The following is a 16,624-nucleotide window of genomic DNA, read 5'->3' as shown; positions in this document are numbered from 1 at the left end:
ACCACTAATCTGAACTAGTTCTCCAACCAGGCTCCCTTTCAAGGACTCTTTACAACTCACATTCTCAGCATTACTTTTATTTGCTCAGTTTGTCTTCTTTTGCGTATTTTTATTCATAGTTTTGTTGTAAGATTTTATTTTATTGTTTTGTTATTTTATTGTACTGCCTGCAAGGAAGTAAATGAATCTTAAGTCAGTATGTGGTAACAAACATTATGTATTTTAATTACAAATTGCTTTGAACTTTGATTTGAACTTTGGTTAACAGATTAGCTTTGTTGTTCAAAATTCTGGATAGAGATTTGAAATCATTACTACTGGTTCAAACTGAGTGCCATCATAAAGCAGCACTGAGATTACTGCAGTGCAAAACTGCTGACTTGTAGTTATTGCAAACAAATTCTATACCGATCTTTCTGTTTAACTCATAGATCACTTCATTTTTAAGTGGGCAGCACAGGCTGAGCCTGCATTAGTTTACCCATTCCCAGTTGCCCTTGAGATGTGGTGGTGAGTTGGTTTCATGGACTGCTGCAGTCCTTGATGTGTGGGCATATCCACAATGATGTTAAGGCAGGGGATCCAGGACTTTGATCCAATGACAGTGAAGGATCAACAATATATTTCCAAGTCAGGATGGTGGAATCAAATTCCAGGTGATGGTGTTGTGAACGTCATGGTAAGACAAGGGTAGCCTGGGGTAGTTGTAGTCAAATGAGACCTTTGAAATGAGATTGCCAGAGACACCTATGCTTACTACAGATAGTGTGCTCTCAAGCCAAACGAATGAGGCCTCTGGTAGTGAGATTATTTGAGAAAGGTCTTACTAAAACATAGATTCCCTTTGCACAATAGCGGGTGCAGGAGACAGATGAGATAACAAAATGATGTGAAGCATACCCAACAACTAAGGCTCTACACAAGGAAATCTGCAGATGCTGGAATTTCAAGCAACACACATAAAAGTTGCCGGTGGACGCAGCAGGCCAGGCAGCATCTATAGGAAGAGGTACAGTCAATGTTTCGGGCCGAGACTCTTTGTCAGGACTAACTGAAGGAAGAGTGAGTAAGAAATTTGAAAGTGGGAGGGGGAGGGGGAGATCCAAAATGATAGGAGAAGACAGGAGGGGGAGGGATGGAGCCAAGAGCTGGACAGGTGATTGGCAAAAGGGATATGGGAGGATCATGGGATGGGAGGCCTAGGGAGAAAGAAAGCGGGAGGGGGGAAGCCCAGAGGATGGACAATAACGGATGGGGTACGAAGGGGAGATGGGGCATTAACGGAAGTTAGAGAAGTCAATGTTCAACTAAGGCTCTATTGTCTTTACTAACTTCAAAATGTCATCACCTGTCTGCTTGCAGTTTCAATTGAATTTAACACCTCTTTTGTGAATGGTAAATGATCTTGTGAGTAACGTATTCAAACATATGCAATTTTCAATAATCAATATCTGTAACTTATAAGCCAATTCTGTATAAAAAAGCAGTTTTCTGTTCAGACTTCAGAACAGTGTGGGTGTCAGGGGCCATGCTGTTCTCCTTGTGCACAAGTAAAATAAAAGGAATGTTTGAGCTATATGGGAGTGTGTGTTCAGGCCCCAGTTGCTTTCGTTATTTTATTATCAGTGATGACAGGTGTTTCAGGAGTTACTTGGAGATTCCACTGTGTTAGATAACCGCTGGCTTTGTTATACAGGAGAAAGGGATGCAGCTCCGGTAGCCAATCAGTCCTAAACCCTAGGCTACTAATAATCGAGCAAAGAACTGAATCTGGTGCTGGAACACACCTCTCCTCCTGCATGGAGTTGTCAAGATATGCCATTTTAGACATAGGAAAGCTGCAGTGTTAAAAAAGGAGATGAGTTTGCGGTGGGCCGGGTTGGAGCCCTACACGAGGTGTTGCCATGGGTCAGGTTGGAGTCGTACACGAGGTGTTGCTATGGGCCGGATTGGAGCCCTACACGAGGTGTTGACATGGGCCGGATTGGAGTCCTACACGAGGTGTTGCCATGGGCCGGGTCGGAGTCCTACATGAGGTGTTGCTATGGGCCGGGTTGGAGTCCTACATGAGGTGTTGCCATGGGCCGGGTCGGAGTCCTACATGAGGTGTTGCTATGGGCCGGGTTGGAGTCCTACATGAGGTGTTGCTATGGGCCGGGTTGGAGTCCTACACGAGATGTTGACATGGGCCGGGTTGGAGTCCTACATGAGCTGTTGACATGGGCCGGGTCGGAGTCCTACACGAGATGTTGACATGGGCCAGGTCGGAGTCCTACATGAGCTGTTGACATGGGCCGGGTCGGAGTCCTACACGAGATGTTGACATGGGCCAGGTCGGAGTCCTACATGAGGTGTTGACATGGGCCGGGTTGGAGTCCCACTTTTTGTTGGCTGGAAAAGGGTGGTACTTGTGTTATCATTGGCCAGGCATGCTGCCAGTACATCCCTGTCCAAAAATATCACCAATTTAGCTGTGTGCATCCGATTAGAAGCAGATAAAGTTAGAACAATTGAGGAAGAGCTGCACAATGCTCCATCCTCACCCTGGGGTCCGTTTAGTTGGCTTCACTCTTTACTTGAGAGCTGGTGCAACTCCATCGTACAATGGCCAATGGGAGCCATATTCTTGATGTCATATCCCTTTTAGTCTCTTGCCTGAGGTGACTCTGTGGATTGTTAGCCCACAGAGCAGCTGCCTCCATCATGATACAACAGCTAATTGACCCTGATGAAATTGTCAGAGTTTCGAGACCCTGTTATTGAAATTTAGTAGGATTTATGTTGCCCTCTACAGGAAAAAGTGGAGGGTGTGTGGAAGTCATGGTAAGCCTGGGGCAGTTGTACTCAAGCAAGACCTTTGAAGTGAGACTGCCAGAGTTACCTCTGCTTACTACAAATAATGCATACTCAAGCCTGATGAGTGAGGGCTTGGTCATGAGACTTTTCCAGAAAGGTCCTCCTAAAACATAGCATCCCTTTACTCCACAGGAGATGTCAGAGACAGACGAAATAACAAAACAACGTGAAACATTCCCAACAACTCAGGCTCTATTGTCTTCACTAACTTCAAAATATCATCGGCAGTCTGCTTGAAGTTTTGATTGACTGTAACACCTCTATTATGAATGGTAATTGATGTTGTGAGTAAGGAATTCAAACATGTACAAATTACAATTGACAATATCTGTAAATAGTATAACAGTAGCAGTTTTCTGTTCAGACTTCAGACCTGGGCCCTCACTGCTTTCCTTGTACACAAGGGGTAGTAAGAGTCTGTGTGTGTTCTGGACTCAGATATTTCTGTTACTTTATTTTACTTCAAAAGTGTCCCCATACTTTAGCTGCCCTTTCAGCTGTTAGTGATTGGGGTTTTGAAGTGGCTTGGGAAATTGTTCTATCTTACTCTTCCATATTTTTTGACTAGTGCTCTATGATGCCATTGTAAAGAACAAAACCCTTCACTGTCAGTACAGGAGTCAAACGGACTGTATCTTTTCACCTTCCCTAGCTGCCATCCTTCACCTCTTGGGAAAAACCTGCCAATTGTGTATAGAACGGGCAACAGGCTTTTCAGCCTCAACTGGTTCAAGGCCAAGAACAAGGTCAGCACCAGCACTATTATGGAGCTTCAGTATGCGGATAACAGCACCATTGCAGCACACTCTGAAGAAGACTTCCAATGTATCCTGAATGCCTTTGTCAAAGCATATTGGGCCCTAGGTCATGTCTTGAATGAAAAAAGACAAAGGTCCTGTATCAGCCACCAAGCAACCAGCCATTTATCCAGCCTTCCATAAAAGGTGATGGTATTGCCCTTGAAAATATAGACAACTTTCCCTATCTTGGCTGCATTCTCTCCGCAGAAGCAAACATTGACTCACAGATCAGCCAAAGATCAACTGGCTGACCGTGGTCTACAGGCCTGAACAAAACTTTTGGTCTACAGAGTAGCTGTCCTTCCTTTATGACTGTTTGGAGCTGAATCGTGGATGACCTACAGTAGACACCTGAAAACCTTGGGACAATAATACCAGAGAGCCTTGCGGAAGATCTTGAGGATCAGCTGGATGGACAGCCACACTAACACCAGTGTACCAGAGGGGGCCAATGTGAACAGCATCTCCACCATGATAAAGCAACGCCAACTCCGATGGATAGGTCATGTCCTCTGGATGCCTAATTCATGCCTCCCTAAACAGATCTTTTACACCCAGTTAAAGGACAGTCAGTGAGCCCTAATGTGCAAAGGAAACACTTCAAAGATAACGTCAAAATTGGCTTTAAAAAGTTCGGTATTACATCTAAAAACTGGGAAGACATTGCACTCAGTAGATACACCTGGAGAAATCTGTTCAAGAGGGAGCTGTGCTACATGAGAACGATCTCGACTATGCCGCAGAGAACAAGCAGTGGCTGTGAAAGGAGAGACTGAAGGACCACTAACCAGATCCACCACTTACACTTGCCCACATTGCATCAGAATAGGTGGATCCCTGAACCACATATTCTGAAGCAATACAGCCATCTGAGGGACCCACCAATGGACAACCCCTTAGGAGAACATTGTACATGACTTGAGTGATTGCACTACTGCTATGACACCATGGACTTACTGCTCATCTTACTCTGTGCTCACTTTTCTCTTTGACATTACAATTCCACAGCATGCAGTAGCTTGGGTATGTTGTGTCACTCGTTGCATGTGCAGTGCTGCTGTCTGAAGCTTTTACTTATTTTCTTTATTTATTGAGATACAGTATGGAACAGGCCCTTCTGGACTTTTCAGCCGTGCTGCCCAACAATTTCCCAATTTAAACCTAGCCTAATAACGTGGCAATTTACAATGAAGAATTAACCTACCAACCAGTATGTCTTTGGACTGTGGGAGGAAACTAGAGCACCTGGAGGAAACCACACGGTCATGTGGGTACAGTCAATGGCGGAACTGGGGTCGCTGGTACTGTAAAGCATTGTGTAACTACTATGTTATCTTGCGGCCCCAACATGATTTCTAGGTAATATCATGAGCCAAGTGTAATCAGAGATCATCAATGAAAAGTTGAGCAGCATACGTGCTTGAAAAAATAGAAGTTATTTTACAGTCAAATTTCTCTGGATTTGATGGGACATTGTGAAATATACTTGTGCTCTTTGGATAGTGAGATCTTTGGTGCGATGTGAGGTGCTACATTTTGGTAGGACTAATCAAAATAGCACATACATGGTAAATGGTAGGATTTTGAAGAATGCAGTAGAACAGAGGGATCTAGGAATAATGGTGCATAGTTCCCTGAAGGTGGAATCTCATGTGGATAGGGTGGTGAAGAAAGCTTTTGGTATGCTGGCCTTTATTAATCAGAGCACTGAGTATAGGAGTTGAGATATAATGTTGAAATTGTATAAGGCATTGGTAAGGCCAGATTTGAAGTATTGTATACACTTCTGGTCACCGAATTATAGGAAAGATGTCAATAAAATTGAGAGAGTACAGAGGAGATTTACTAGAATGTTGCCTGGGTTTCATCTCCTAAGTTATAGAGAAAGGTTGAACAAGTTGGGTCTTTATTCTTTGGAGCGTAGAAGGTTGAGGGGGAACTTGATAGAGGTGTTTAAAATTATGAGGGCGATAGAAAAGAATTGACGTGGATAAGCTTTTTTCATTGAGAGTGGGGGAGATTTAAACAAGAGGACATGAGTTGAGAGTTAGAGGACAAAAGTTTAGGGGTAACATGAGGGGGAGCTTCTTTACTCAGCGAGTGGTAGCTGTGTGTAACGAGCTTCCAGCAGAAGTGGTTGAGGCAGGTTCGATGTTGTCATTTAAAGTTAAATTGGATAGATATATGGACAGGAAAGGAATGGAGGGTTATGGGCTGAGTGCAGGTTGGTGGGACTAGGTGAGAGTAAGAGTTCAGCATGGACTAGAAGGGCCAAGATGGCCTGTTTCTGTGCTGTAATTGTTATATAGGGCATGGCTAGGGTGTTTATGTCATGGTTACCTGAGCACTATTGAGTAAAGTTTTGAATGTTGTTGTAATATTTTAATATTGGCATACAGTGTTACCTATATTGTTAGAATTGGAGAGATGCAGAGCTGTACGCAAATCCATAAAGTGATGTTCAGGAACTGAGTTCCTATTGATGTCAAAATAATTTACACTTTCTGAACAGGATAGTAATAGTAATGCATACTGCATTAATAAACAATCACTTGAATTAACTTTCTCAACTATACCTGCATTTGCAAAGCAAAAGTAATCTTTGAAATGTCTTTAGTTTTAATGAAGATTTTTTCTGGATCTTTTGATGCTTCTATTCGACATTAATCCTTTTGTTATTACTGAAAGGCAAGATTTGGGGCACTATTTATAAGCCTGCCTTGTTATCAATCAGGATGTTATTATTAGTTCAGAAATGGCAGATCATAATAGCAATTGTTGAAGGCTTGACTGCATTGGGCTTATGCACAGTAACACAAGTGCAGGCCAAGAGTTTTCAGTCGACATTGTGACACACAGTCACATGAATCGATTTGTCTACCCTTGTTGGGATTTCACTTTAACTGCCAGACTGGGCATCGTATATTTATGCCTGCGTCTCCTCAAATACGACAGTTGTCAGACTACAAAAAATTTAAAAAGATTTCACACAAAGGAGAGGACATAGAGTAACTTTATCGCTTTCTTTACAATTTCATAGAGCAACACATTCTCATTATTTTCATAAGGCAATAGAGCTCATTCACATTGAGTGGGATCAAAGTAGCAGAAAAAAATGTTTTAGAACCTATAAAGAACAATCTAATTGGCTCTGTTGTTATCCTAGGTTTTGAATATCTTCCTAAAATAATTGTGTATTTTCTCACATCTTCAGCATAATTCTGGACAGGTTAGATGACATTGTCAATTGGGCAACCTTAACTCTGTTTCTCTCTCACACACACGTTGTGCCTGATTTGCTGAATATCTCCATCATTTATCTTTCCAGGATCTTCTGCTTTTACATTTATCAGCTAGTTTAAAATACATTGTAGTTTCAGCCTGTTTACTGAGGGAAATCTTGAATTAATGCAGTGACTCATCATATTCTTAGGAATTTCTGTGACATTTCAGAAAACACATTTGTCATAAATTTTCTAGGAAGATATTTATCACTTAGACAACAGCATTATCCTGTTGTTATTATTATGTTACTGTTTGTGTTACATATGCACAAATTAGCAGTTGCATTACCTACCTTGCAGTAGGATTTTATTTGTTGGTAAGATTGTGAAATATTCCATACAAATCTAAGTCTTTTTTTACTTAATTAATTCATATTCACTGCTACATTAGAGGCTGTTAGAGTGATTTTTGGGTTCAGTACTTTTACATTTAGCAAATGACTTCGGCCACCAGTCCAGAGGTCTGAGAGTATAAATTGTGGATTTAATTTGGAGAGCAGCTCCGAATAATGGATCCTAAAAGCTGTGAACTCCAGACCAGACAATGATGATTAAAATTCATTTGGATGTCTGTGGTGTGGGTGCTAATCAGAGGGGTGAGGAGTGTGTGATGTTTCTGTAGTTTGAAAGAAATCATTGTTGATACATTGTAAATATGGAATTGTCCTTTGATGTTTAGCACAGAAAATACCGAGCTGCACATTGGGTCAGCCAGACCTTTTGACTGAAAGAATCTCCATACAATTCCTGCTGTACCTTCTTTTGTCAAATAAAGAAGCAGCTTTGTATTTACCAGTACTTTTCTCCAGTGACTTCATTCACACAACAGAGGTGACAGTAGAAACTGAGTATATACAATAGACACAATCTGATGTCAGAAAATATAATTAATTATGGGACAATCTAGTTTTAAAGAATCATTTGAGGAGTTCCCACCCAATGTGAATGAACACTTACTGCTCTTTTAATCATGTGGTTGAATCTCAGAACAGAAAAGTGAGCCATCTGTTTAATACTTTTTCTGAAAGATGAACCTTTCACATTAAATCTTTACCTCACATTTGCAGTGAAGTGTCAGTTTTGATTTTACACGCAGATTAATTGTATAACGGTGAAGTTACAGCGCTAACACTGGGTAACCGGCCATCTAAGATTGGCCTTGAGTCTCCAGAAAATGGAGGGTAATTTTCAGAAATTAGAGCGAAACTTTGGGATGTTAAACAAAACTGGGAGTTTTCATTTTCTTTGAATATTGCTACTTGCAATTATAAATATCAGAGCTGGGAGTAAATACGGGTTTACTGACAGTGAGGGATTACCCAATCAGAAGTGATGTGTCTTTTTGCTTTCTAATTGGCATGGGATGACAGCAGTTTGGTAAGACAAACACAGAGGACAGACAACAATAGGGGCAAAGAAGTGGGCGATCAATGGAACTAAAAGCTTTGCATTTTACTTTCCTGCAGTTCTTAATTCTTTGGTTTAAATACTGCATTTGTGGAAACTAATATCATTCCTAAAAAAGTTGTCTCTGATTATTTTTGAATGCTTTAAAATCTATTAACAATCATCTGTCATCAGTTATTCTCAAGCTGTGTAAATGCACCAGCAAATCTTCTTGTCATTGCTCTTAGAAGTAGGGGAAAGTCAGTATTATAAGGGAGGGCATTATTGCTCATAATACTCTAATAGTTTAGCATAAACATAAAACTATGTTCAACTTGCTGGACTCATTAAAATAATAAATTCCAATTGGCCATATGTCACAACAAAGTTAAGAACTAATTTCTGGTGAAGTTTGCTTTTATATTCTTGTTAGGGATCATGCTGGAGTTATGAAATTTAGGATAACATAATTAAGGATTAATTAAAATGAGAACCAGGAAATCAGGAAATAAAGCCTGTACACAATTTTTACTTCCAACTGATAATTTGTGGTTAGTGAAATCAATTATTGGGTATGGGACATTTTGATTCTATCCCATTGAAACTACATAGGAGAACACAACGGATGGATATGTTGAAGGTGTATCCTGCCACTTAAGGGTTTTGTCTCTTAACCTTCCAGTTGGTTATATATTCTTGCAGCCATTCTTCAACACTGTAACAAAAGGGGTATATTGTGGGTGTCTGGAGTTCATACTAATGCTTTAGGAACAGACTCCAGTAATTGATATTCAAAGGGGGTTCTGTTTGTTGGGATGTGCTGCCATTGAATACATGTAAGTCTGTAAATTTACATGACTATGTTCCAAACGTTAAAATTGAGTAGATTACATTAATTCAAACTGGAATTAATTATTTACTGTTAAATTTGTAGTGATAAAGTATAACACATCATGTCAGGAGAGTGACATTCTCTTGGATCTCCTTGACACTCTCTCCTGAAGGTTTGATGTGTGAATAAAGACCTATGTTTCCCAGTTACAGCTTCCTTGTGGTTCAGATTTAGTCCATCACAACATTACTCCATTAGGAGTTTGAAGAGATTTGGCATGTCAACAAAAACACTCAAAAACATCTATAGTTGCACCATGGAGAGCATTCTGACAGGCTGCATCACTGTCTGGAGGGGCTACTGCACAGGACTGACAGAAGCTGCAGAGGGTCATAAATTTAGTTGGCTCCATGTTGGGTATTAGCCTACAAAGTACCCAGGACATCTTCAGGGAGCGGTGTCTCAGAAAGGCAGCGTCCATTATTAAGGACCCCAGCACCCAGGGCATGCCCTTTTGTCACTGTTATCATAAGGTAAGAGGTACAGAAGCGTGAAGGCACAGACTCAGCGATTCAGGAACAGCTTCTTCCCCTCTGTCATCTGATTCCTAAATGAACATTGAACCCGTGATCACTACCTCTCTTATTTAATATATATTATTTCTGTTTTTGCATGATTTTCAATCTATTCAATATACGAATACTGTAATATATTTATTTATTTATTGATTTTTTTTTAACTTCTTCTATATTATGTATTGCATTGAACTGCTGCAGCTAAGTTAACAAATTTCCCGACACAGGCCAGTGATAATAAACCTGTTTCTGATCTTCAGCTATTTGTAAGTCACTGCTCCTTCCCTGAGGGCAAAGGAGATAGAGCATAAAGCTCCTTTCTCTGTACTCCTTTGTGCAATTATCTACTTCCTTTCTCAGTTGCTGGGTGGGGTAACTAGGTCTACCTTATCTCAAGAACTGTGATTCCACTGAGATGCACCATTCTCTTTAGATTTTATTCTCAGTCTTCTGCTAAATGAGGGACTCTAGTGATGCTAGAATGTTCTCAATTTTGCAGAAAAAGGGTTCACTTTCTATAGTTTTAATGTGGTTGACAGCTATGACACTGAACTTTGGTTAGACGATCACGGGTATTCATTAAGGCATGAAACTGTATCAGGAAGATTCAAGCCTTCCAGTGAATCTTATACTTAGTAATTTTATCTGCCTGCTCACAGTGGCTGGATGGACAAGAATTCCCACAATACATTACAGCAAGCAAAAATGATATCAATCATAAAGAACTTTTGTTTTTAAATTACCATCTGTTGATGCAGGCTGGCTGCTCATTAAGGCAAGTTCTTGTTTAAAATTTTGACAACGGAAGTTATGTTAGGTAGTTTGCATGATAAACAGTTGATCAACATGCTAAATTTGTTCCTGGGTGGTAAGCAGAAAATTCATCCCAGAGCTATATTTTCATCCAAAGAATAGAGAGATAATTGTGTCCAAAGAGATAGAGGCATTAATGGTGCAAACATGAGAAAATCTGCAGATGTTGGAAATTCAAGCAACACATACGAAATGCCGGTGAAACGAAGCAGGCCAGGCAGCATCTATAGGAAGATGTACAGTCGACGTTTCGGGCCGAGACCCTTTGTTGGGACTAATTAAAGGAAGAGCTAGTAAGAGATTTGAAAGTGGGAGGGGGAGGGGGAGATCCAAAATGATAGAAGAAGACAGGAGGGGGAGGGATGAAGCCAAGAGCTGGGAAGTTGATTGGCTAAAGGGAAACAAGGCTGGAGAAGGGGGAGTATCATAGGACAGAAGGCCTTGGAAGAAAGAAAGGGGGAGGGGAGCACCAGAGGAAGGTGGAGAACAGGCAAGGAGTTATTGTGTGAGGGAAAGAGAGAAAAAAAGATAAAAATAAAAATTAGGGATGGGGTAAGAAGGGGAGGAGGGGCATTAACGGAAGTTAGAGAAATCAATGTTCATGCCATCAGGTTGGAGGCTACCCAGATGGAATGTAAGGTGTTGTTCCTCCAACCTGAGTGTGCTTTCATCTTGACAGTAGAGGAGGCTGTGGATAGACATTTTGGAATGGGAATGGGACATGGAATTAAAATGTGTGGCCACTGGGAGATCCTGCTTCCTCTGGCAGACAGAGCGTAGGTGTTCAGCGAAGCATTAATTGTAATTGGTTTACTATTGTCACATGTAACAATTAATGCTCACACACTTAGATCAACTGCCCTAGCACTTTGCTATGCACCTGAAAAATACTGTTCACCTGTGTGGAGCAGATCAGCCCATGCGAAGAAAATAGACCGGTTGCTTAACAAAGCCTGCTGACTAATCATGGGCACACTGCGCCCCACACCCACTAACATCACTTACAGACTTGCAGGCATTGCTTCCCCAGAGATCTGAAGACACACTACAACAAAAATTGAAAAAAGTAAACAGAACTCGGATCCACAGCACCCACTACATCATCATGTGCCAGTTTCCAAACGCCTAAAATCGAGGAAAAGCTTTGCTACACTGGAGGAACTGCCGCACGGAACATCCTCCCAAACACACAGGATTGACCTCTGGCAACAAACAGAAGCCAGAACCCCACCAAACAATACAGTGCAAGACCCCCCAGAAATGTTACCAGACGAGGCGCTGCTTGACAGACGGAAGTGGTGCACTCTCAACAGAGAGAGAGCGGGAGTTTGTAGGACGGGAGACAATATGGTGAAGTGGGGTTTAAAGATCAGCGAATCCTGTGAGTGTGGCGAAAGGGTGCAGAACATTGAACACGTTCTGCGCAACTGCCCACTCTCACCTGATTTAGCTGACACTGACCCGCTCAACATCAACCAAACAACACCAGAGTGGCTGGCTGTCTGCTGTGACAAGCTATGATGATGTAACATGTAAAGCTTTTGTTTGCATGCTGTACAGATAGATCATTCCATACCATACACAGGGTCACCTATATATATATGGTATAAAGAGAATGAGAGAAAACAGGATGCAGCGTATACACTCAATGGTCATTTTATTTGGTACCTCCTGTACCTAAACAGGTGGCCACTAAGTGTATGCTCATGGTTTTCTGCCGTTGTAGCCCACGCACTTCAAGGTTCAATGTGATGTGCATTCAGAGATGCTTTTCTGCACAACACTGCTGTAACATATGGTTACTGTCACCCTCCTGTCGGCCTGAACCAGTCCGGTCATTCTATTCTGACCTCTCTGATAAACAAGGCAATTTTGCCCACAGAACTGCCACTCATTGGATGTTTGTGTTTCTTTTTTGCACCGTTCTCTGTAAACTCTTGAGATCGTTGTACATGAAAATCCCAGGAGATCAGCAGTTTCTGAGATACTCAAAGCACCCCATCTGGCACCAACAATCATTCCATGGTCAAAGTCATTTAGGTCACATTTCTTCCCCTTTCTGATGTATGGTATAAACAATAACTGAATCTCCTGACCATGTCTGCATGCTTTTAGGCTTTGAATTGCTGCCTCATGATTGGCTAATTAGATATTTGTATTAACAAGCAGGTTGACAAGTGTACTTAATGAAGCTGGCACTGAATGTAGTGTTACAGTTACAAAACTATGCAGTGCAGGTAGAAAAAATAAAATGCAAGGCCCATGATAAGATAAATAAAATGATTAAGTGTTCTTCTTTATCACGTAGGAGATCTATTCAAGAGTCGTATAAGAGTGGGATAGAAGCTGCTTTGAGCTTGGTGCTTTGTGACTCAAGAATTTGTCACCTCTGCCTGATCAGAAGAAGGTGAAGAGTGAAAGACTGGAATGAGAGTGGTTCTTGATTATGTTGGCTGCTTTCTTGAGGAAGTGGGAGGTATAAACAGAGTCAATAGAATGGAGTTGGTTTTTGCTACAAATGGGCTGTGTTCATAGACGTTTACTATCCACCTCTAACTGTCTTTACAAATCCTACACCTTGGGCAGAGCAGTTACCATACCAAACTGTGGTGCATCTGTAGACAATGGAGAGATTCATCGCGCATGCCAAATTTCCTTAGCCTTCTGTGGAAGTTGTAGATCAGGTTTGCTTCCTTGACCATAGCCTTTACATGGCTGGTCCAGGACAAACTGTTGGTGATACTAAACCAATCAGTGGAAAGCAAAACCGAAACACACAAATAAAGATTTCTTTCTCAAATGGGCCAGATATATTATCTTCCTTCTAAAATCTTCCATATCTTTAAATCATCTTCAAAATATGCATCCACACTGTTTCAGTTCTTTATTTGTCACTGTTGTAACAGAAACACAAATACAGTTTCCTTGTAATTCATATAGTAACAGGTGGAATGCCAGACCTTAAGACTGAACGAAAGACACTGAAGCAGAGAGGCAGCAGTTCTCCATGCTGTAGCTTTACCACTGTGTCTTTAATATTGTAACGAACCTGAATCTGAGACTCACAGTGCAATATGCTGGTACTACTATACAGTTTATTTACAGCTACCTGTTGTGGATTTAATATTTTAGTAATATTTGAGTAATCATGTAAATATGTTGTTGATTATGAAATAAGTAAATTACATACGGCATGATGCTACCATATGATATGTGCTCCTTGTTTTTCTTTTACTTTGTTCAATGTTCTGAAGTGTTGAACTTGCAAAGCAATGGCAATGAGGTATTTTTAAAAATGAACCCGAGATGGCTACTGACCTGTTAAAGCACTGTGAGGCATCCGATTTTAAAAAAAGCAGCACAGCATGTGTTCTTTGGAAGAGAAGACACAATCAAGTTGACAAAAAATAGCCAAAAATGGAAGAATTCATAGGTTCAATAACAGTGAGTACTGGGTGATAAAAAATCATAAAAAAAAAAGCAGAAATGGCTGGCTAAATCAGAAAGATTGATTCCCTACCCCTTCCTTCCCCCATCCCTATTTCACTTTGCACCCTCCCCCAGCTGCCTACTACCTCCCTCATGGTTCCGCCTCCTTCTACTACCCATTGTACTTTCCCCTATTCCTTCTTCACCTTTCCTGCCTATCCCCTCCCTGCTTCCCCTCTCCCACCTCTTTATCTTTTCCCTTACTGGTTTTTCACCTGGAATCTAACAGCCTTCTCCTTCCCACCCTCCCCCCACCTTCTTTATAGGGCCTCTGCCCCTTCCCCCCACAGTCCTGACGAAGGGTTCCGGCCTGAAACGTTGACTGATCATTTCCACGGATGCTGCCCGACCTGCTGAGTTCCTCCAGCGTGTTGTGAGTGTTAGATTGATGCGTTTGATTGCTTAATTGGTGTTGCTCATGTATACTGAGGTAATTAAACAGTATTTTGAAGCAAATGAAATAGCCAATGAGAAACAAGTACCAATTTTGCTGAATGCATTGGGTTTAAAGGTACACAGCTTGCTCTGGAGTTTGACTGCTCCAACAAAACCAGCATAAATGATTTTTGATGATATTGTCAAAGTAATACAGGATCACTTAGAACTGAAGCTATTGTTGATTGCAGAACACTTTAAGTTTCATAAGCAGAATCAGAAGAAAGAGGAGACCATTTCAGTTGAATTGAAGAGATTGCCAGAGTATTGTCAGTTCAGTGATGGCCTTAATGATGCATTGAGAAATTATTTAGCTTGTGGAAACTTACAGAAAAACATTCAAAACTGGATCTTTATTGAAGTACAATTACGCTTAAAAGAGGAGTTGAAGTCATTGTTTCATTGGAAACTGCAGACAGAGATGCAATTGAGTTGCAGTTGGGAATGAAGGTGAATGTGCACAAAATTGGACCGTCTAAACAGAAGACAACCTGGCTGAACCGATTGTGTTATCGTTGTGGCAGGGGCTCACATGCACCCAACAAAGTAGGAAACATACAAAGAGTATGTTGGGCAGATAAAAATAAATGGATTGCACAGGGAAGAGATAAAGATAAGAAGCCAAGTTGCAGTTTCATAATAGCACTAATCTGCATGCTGTTGATGAAAAATCTGATAATGATGAAAGTGACACCAGACTGAGTAGACTTGAGATTTTCAATGTGAAAACTAACAATAGACAATCAACATGGATTACACACAAAGTGAACGGCAAATTAATTAAAATGGAATCAGACACGAGTTTGGCTGTTTCAGTCATTTCAAAAACTGAGTTTGAATGGCATTTCAAAGATACTAAACTGAAGCCTGCAGATATACAACTAACAATTTATACTGGAGAAAAGATAACTCCTGTGGGCATGACATTTGTGACAGTGAAATACAACAACCAACAAGCCACATTGGGCGTGTATGCGGTAAAAACAGGAGGACCAGCATTGTGGGGGCATAGGTGGCTGAGGCAACTACAACTTGATTGGAGATTCATCCAGCATTTGCATAGCCCAGCCCCTAAAATGAAACCAACTGAAAGTGAAGTAAGAAAGGTACTGAATGATGCCACAACTGTTTCCATGCTGTACACTATGATCAACAGAAGCAAACAGCTGTTGGTGCCAACCTCTATGCCTCTGGATGGAAAGCATATTAGACCAGGGAAGGACCATGCTGCTCAGAGCAATCATGAAAGTAATGAAAACAGTGGTTCAACTACAACAGTTTCTGTTGGCAACATTTCTGAGAAAGCTTCTGATATGTTAATCAGGCAGTTGCAAAACATAGCTTGGTTTTAAGCTGGACTAGAGTTCAAGGAGCTTCAAGAAGGTTGCAAACATTCAGCCTTTGTGAATATAAAGGATCAGAAGCTACTCTGCATGCATTAAGGTTGTTTCCTGAACTCCAAGTGGGAGACAAAAAGCTGCTTCTAAAAGTAGATGCAAAGGCCAAAGCCCAGCTGGATGAATGGAAGGCCAAAAAGAAAGGAATCAATGGAAATAGGAAAACAAAGGATTCGTCAGATGATGTTGTGGATGAGGATATCAAGAGGAGAGATCACAGCGTAAATGGATCAATGGAAGGATTAATAAGAAAATATTCCTGTGAACTAAATGCACCTTCTCTAGATCAAAATGCATAAACTGGAATAAGAAAGGAAAGAGAAGAAAGGTTTCCAGAGCTGTCAGAACCACTTACCGCAGTCCCAGAGTCAACTCCTACAACCACCATGGAGGAGGTCCCAGAACCCTAAGATTGTTTCATAGCCACAAATCTCATCTGCCAAGCAGAATGACCTCCCTAGTCAGGTAAGATGCTGTCCCACATGAGTAAGAGATCCTCCATGGTGATTAAATCTTTTGACCTGAATGGGACAATTAAAAATTTACTATGCAGTGGATATGTGTGTATAGTAATTGTATTATATAGTATACTGTCCATATAGTTGAGATGTTAAGCAGGGAGGAGTGTTGTGTATATAATATTTCAGTGGTATTTGAGTAATCTTGTAAATATATCATTGATTAAGCATTCTTTGTTTAAATTCGTTATGGGTTATACATAAATATAAGTAAATTACATGCATCATGATGCTACCAT

At 40.9% G+C, this 16,624-nt stretch overlaps 1 pseudogene; it reads left to right on the top strand.

Annotated features, from left to right (window-relative positions):
- The first annotated feature begins 15,546 nt into the window (after positions 1–15,546).
- LOC140211450 (RNA-binding protein 25 pseudogene) lies at positions 15,547–16,277 on the top strand (annotated as a pseudogene).
- Positions 16,278–16,624: the final 347 nt, after the last annotated feature.

This window comes from Mobula birostris, chromosome 17, assembly GCF_030028105.1.
Source record: "Mobula birostris isolate sMobBir1 chromosome 17, sMobBir1.hap1, whole genome shotgun sequence".
NCBI classification, from domain to species: Eukaryota; Metazoa; Chordata; class Chondrichthyes; order Myliobatiformes; family Myliobatidae; genus Mobula; species Mobula birostris.
Note: the sequence above shows the minus strand (reverse complement) of the source record. Positions and strands in the feature narration are given on the sequence as shown.